Below are 5,833 nucleotides of genomic sequence, written 5' to 3'. Positions count from 1 at the left end.
TTAATGTATGTCTGTAGGTTATCTCTACTTGTATTTAAGTTTGAATCTTCACTGTCTTAGCCAATGGAAAATTATTCCCTTGAATCTAGATATTTTCAAGATCAATTATGTTTCTTGTGAAATTCCATGAGATCTTGCCAAATTACTTTCTCCTCTTTCCTCCTCTTCTCTTTATAGAGTAAGGCCATTAATTAAAGTTCATCAGGGATTTCTTTCTTGGCTCTCATCTCATCATCTAATTAACCTATGATTTTCCAGTCAGCCCCAATAAACTGGAAAATTGTTTAGCCCTTTCTGAATGTATCACCGTTTCTATGTTTAATGTTTTTTATGTTTTTGAAGAATTGACATGTATTTAACATGTCTTTAACATTGAACATTGCATTGGATACTTACTGATTCCTCTTCGTTAAAATCAGTATTTTCTTTCTCCTAGTTACTTTTGGCTATGAACCTTCTGTATGATAGTCAATGGATAATTGCTTCCAGAATGTAAATGCTTCAGTGAGCAATAGATACTTCTTGTCAATTTCCGGGAAATCTTTCTAAATTATTTTCTTCCTCTTTTCTCAGGTATGCAGCTTATATCATTAATCCAATAATAAAAATTCATTGGGGTTTTCCTGGATCTCTCACTTTAAAATACTAATCAATTCACCAGTGATTTTCCAGTCATTCCTTGTAAACAGGATGCTTGATTCCCCATATGCTTTCCACTACCAAGACATACTCAGTTAAAAATTAAATACTTTTCATTTGATTGAAGAACAAAGATATTTTAAATCACTTTCATAATTAAACACTAAGTTGTGCTTTGCCAAATGTATTCATACAGAAATACATAGTTTCCTCTACATTAATTCAGACTTGAATCTTGACCATAAAAGTCAGTGGAAAATTATTTCCTGGAATCTAAATTCTTCCAACATCAATAAGTGTTTCCTTTCAACTTCCAGAATATATTGCTAAATCCCTTTATAAGTCTTTTCTCAATTTATGCTACTTCTAACATTCATCAAGTAAAATGAGGTATTTCTGGTTAGCTTCCTCCAATGTGCTAATCAATTCGCCTGCCATTTTCCAGTGATTTCTGGTGAGCAAGGTAATCATTTACTCCATTTTCATGCCTCTTCCAATATGCTCTACAGTTTTTTTTCATGTTTTTTAAAAAATTTTTTGAGGTACAGATATATTTTTGACAAATCTTCATCTTTCATCATTTCTTTGGACACTGGCCAATCCCTTCATTCAAAAGTCAGTAGATTTTCTCTAATTGCATGTAGTAATGAGCCTATTATAGGCTCACTTGTAGCCTATAATAACTATTATAGCCAATGGAAAATTGTTATCTGGAGTCTAGATGCTTCCAAGATCAATAAATATTTCTTGTCATGATTGATGAGATCTTGCAAAATGCCTTCTTCTTCTCTATAATTTTGCTGTTTAAGGAGTTCTGCCATTATTATAAGTTCATGGGAGAGTTCATCATTGACTCCTCCCAACATGGCGCAGTCGGTGAACATCATGGAGCTGTCGCTGCCGCAGCTGGAGCTGCTCAAAAACCAGCTGGACCTGGGAAGCTAGGTGGCTCAGTGAGTAGAGCACTGGTCCTGGAGTGAGGAGGACCTGAGTTCAAATCTGGCCTCAGACACTTGATGCATGTACTAGCTGTGTGACCTTGGGCAAGTCACTTAACCCCAACTGCCCTGCCAAAAAAAAAAAAAACCAGCTGGACCAGGAGGTGGAGTTTCTCCCTTCATCCATCTCACAGCTCAAGGTTGTACAGACCATATATGTGGAGGCGAAGGAGTGTCTGAATGTGCTGAACAAGAGCAACAAAGGGAAAGAATTACTCGTCCCATTGACCAGTTCTATGTATGTACCTGGGAAGTTACATAATGTGGAACATGTTCTCATTGACGTAGGAGCTGGCTACTATGTAGAGAAGTCAGCAGATGATGCTAAAGACTTCTTCAAGAGGAAGATTGACTTCCTCACTAAGCAGATGGAAAAAATTCAGCCCGCTCTGCAGGAGAAGCATGCCATGAAGCAGGCTATCATGGAGATGATGAACCAGAAGATTCAGCAGCTCACCACACTGGGGGCATCCCAGGTGGCGGCGGCCAAAGCCTGAGGGGGGGTAGGGGTAGGGGTACCAGGGCGGGGGAGGGGAACGGACCCAGAGCACATGTACAGAGCCAATAAAAGTGCCCGCTGGGCCCAACCGGAAAAAAAATACTAATGAATAACCTTTTATTTTCCTGTCATTCGTGCTAAACATGTAATCAATTCACCTGTGGTCACACCTCTTCCACTGTGGACCTTTTCCTTTCTTCTTATATATCTTTATTTGATAAAAATATAAAATGTTTTAAAAATATCCTCATATACTTTTGACTTGATAAAAGTATTGCATTCTTAGGACATATTCATCTAGAAAAACCTTCAAGTTAAATACCAATCCGTTCATAGAAAAGTCAGTACATCTACTGCCATTTACATGTAAACCTCCAATCTGATAACCAATGGAAAATTGTTTCTTAAAACTGAAATGCTTCAGAGATCAGTTATTTTTCTTATTTATTTCAGTGAGATATTGATAAATTGCTCATGCTTCTTCCAGAGTTCAACAAGTAATACAAGAGACCCTTTTTTCCTGGCTCTCTTCTAAGTGATAATGAATGTACAGGTTATTTTGTAATCAGAGCAAACAGAAATTACTTATTCCATATGTTCATTTTCTTCTAGATTCTTCTATTTAAATAAATTATTTTGAGTTTTTTGAAGTACAAACATGTGTTTAACATATCCATGTCTTTAAATGTTACATAGAACCCTTACTAGCCATCCTTCAATACTCAAAAAGAGTTTTATTAAATGTTTGAATTGAAGTTCAAATATATTTTAAGTCATATTCATCATTAAAACATCGTATTGAATGCTGACAAATACTTTCATATGGAATTCACTAGTTTTCCTCTATTTCCATTTATGTAAGAGCCTTAAATATGATAGCCAGTAGGAAATTGTTTCCTAGAATCTAGTTATTACCTATTTCTTTTCCTTCCATGAAACATTGCTCTATTCCTTTCTTCTTTTTTTCTCCAATCATGTTGCTGATATCACTCAGCTGTTAATACATGTTCTTTGAGCATTTCCCAGTGTGCTCTCTTCACGTTAATATCATCAACTTCCAGGAGGTTTAGCTAAATTCTTTTCTTCTTTTTCGATTTTGTCAGTCTGCCATTCAGCCAGCAATAAAAGATCATTGGAAATTTTTTGGTAAGTTCTCTCCAGAATACTAAGCAGTTTACTAGCAAATTTCTGTTCATTTGTGGCAAGCAAGGTAATTGATTGCCATATATGCGAAGCTCCTCCAGAATGCGCTACTGTTTCTTGTGAGTGTGTGTATATGTGCACATATGCACACATATCTATGCACACATGTATTTAAACACTTGAACATTTTTAAGTCAACTTCATCTTTCAACATGATATAGGTCTAGGACTGAATCATCTGATAGCCAATTAAAAAATGTTTCCTGGAATCAAGATGCTTTCAATATAAACTATTGCTTCTTCTAAACCTCCAGGAGATCTTGTTAAATTCTTGGTTTTTCTTCTTATGCTTATTATATCATTAAGTCATTAATACAAGTTCATTGGGAATTTACTGGCCAACTCTCTTCAAAGTACTAATCATTTCACTGGTGATTGTCTGGCCAATCCTGGTAAACCAGGATAATCAATCTCTTCATATGCTTAGTTCTCCCTGTATATACTTTAAAAATGTATCACAACACAGACTTGTATTTTTCAAAAAAACATCTTCATCTTTAAACATTATGTTTTGGAATGGCCTCTCCCTTTATGAGAAAGTCAGTACCTTTTCTTCACTTGTGTTTCGATTAGAACTCTACAATTCACCCATTTAGTTCATTTAGAATTTTCTGTTTGGCTTTCTCAACATACTAATCAGCTCACCAGTGATTTTCCATTCAATCCTGGTAAGCAGGGTAATAGATTAGTCCTTGTGCTCACCTCTTCTACCACAGATTTTTGTTTATTTTAAAAACCAGTTAGGATTTGATTGAAGTACCACATGTGTCTTCATTCTAATTTTCATCTTTATACAATGCATTGGAGCCTGATCAGCCCCTCTATACATAGATCAGTAGGTTTTCTTTATGTCAGTTTTGACACAAATCTTCATTATTTCTATAAATGAAAAATTGTTATCAAAATCAAGATTCTTCCATGATCAATAACTGTTTCTTGTTAATTTCCATGAAATCCTACTACATACTTATTTTCCATTTTTTTCTTGTGTTTCTTATATCATTTGGTCATTTACATACTTTAGTTCAGAATTTCTGTCTGAATCTTCCACAAATACTGATAACTTCACTTTCACTTTTCCAGACATTCCTTTAAAGCAGCGTAACCATTTTCCTTACATGCTTAAGCCTTCCAGGGCTCCCTTTTGTTCCTTTAAAATATTTTTTATTGCATTTAAGTACAAACATGTTTTAGTACACCTTCTTTAAACATTATGTTGGATGTTACAAATTCCTTTGCACATGGTTCTTAAGGTTTTCTCTTCTTCCATTTAGACAGTTTTTGGTATGATAGCAAGATTGCTTCTGCAATCAATAAGTATTTCTTGTCAACTTCCGTGACATCTTGCTAAATAGCTTTGGTCCACTTTTTAATACATATACTGTTTTAATCATTCATCCAGTAATGTAAATTCATTGGTGATTCCCTAGTTGATTCTCTTTTATATACTTATTAATCTCCAGTGATTTTCCAGTCATTCCTGGAATACAGAATAATATATCCCCTATATCCTTAGATTCTCCTGTAAATACAACTGTTTCCTTTTTAAACTATTTTTATTTTGATGCGAACATGTCTCTAAGTTATTTTAATCTTTCGACGTTATATTGGACATTGAAAAATTCAGTGACCTTTCCTATTTCCACTTCAATATGATTGCTAGCTGAAATTTTTTTCTAAGAATCTAGGTGTTTTAAAGATAATTATTTCTTGTCTTTAAACGAGATCTTATTCAGTTCCTTTTGCATCACTAACAATTAGAGAAATAAAAATTGAATCAACCTCTTGGTTGCACCTGAAATTCATCTGATTGGCAAAGATAACAAAAGAGGAAAATGATAAATGTTGAGGGGCTGCAGAAAACAGGCATACTTGTGTACCCTTGGTAGTGCTTAGCATAGTGCCTGGAACAGAGTAGTTGTTTGATGAATGCTAATTGAAGGACTGACTGTGAATTGATTCAGCCATTCAGGAAAGCAATTTGAAACTACACCTGAATATTTTCTGAACCATACATAGCCTTTGACTCAGCAATACCACTACTAGGCCTATACCCTAAGGGGATCAAAGAAAGAGGAAAAGGACCCATATGTACAAAAATATTTTTGTAATAATGAAAACATGAAAACAAAAAGAGTACCCACCAATTGGGGAACAGCCTACAAACTATGGTATATGAATGTAGTAGAACCTTATTGTTCCATAAGCAGTGACACAATGTATAGTTTCATAGGAATATGGGAGGATTTCTATGGAATAATGCAAAGCAAAGTGAGCTAAATTAGGAGAACAATTTATATGATGAACACAATATTATACAGAAAAACAATTTTGAAATATTTTCAAACTAATTCGTTGAAACACCATTAGTCCAGAGGACTGAAGATGTATCACCCTACCTACCTTCTGCCAGAAAAGTTATAGATTTAAAATGCAATATATATATATATATATATATAAAATATGCACAAATATGTAGTGTATGTGCAATATA

General features: G+C 34.5%; 1 pseudogene; it reads left to right on the top strand.

The window, feature by feature from the left end:
* Positions 1-1,503: 1,503 nt before the first annotated feature.
* Positions 1,504-2,134, top strand: LOC118832949 (annotated as a pseudogene).
* The last annotated feature ends 3,699 nt before the right edge of the window (positions 2,135-5,833 follow it).

Source organism: Trichosurus vulpecula, chromosome X (assembly GCF_011100635.1).
Source record: "Trichosurus vulpecula isolate mTriVul1 chromosome X, mTriVul1.pri, whole genome shotgun sequence".
Lineage (NCBI taxonomy): Eukaryota > Metazoa > Chordata > Mammalia > Diprotodontia > Phalangeridae > Trichosurus > Trichosurus vulpecula.
This window is presented reverse-complemented; position numbering and strand designations above follow the sequence as displayed.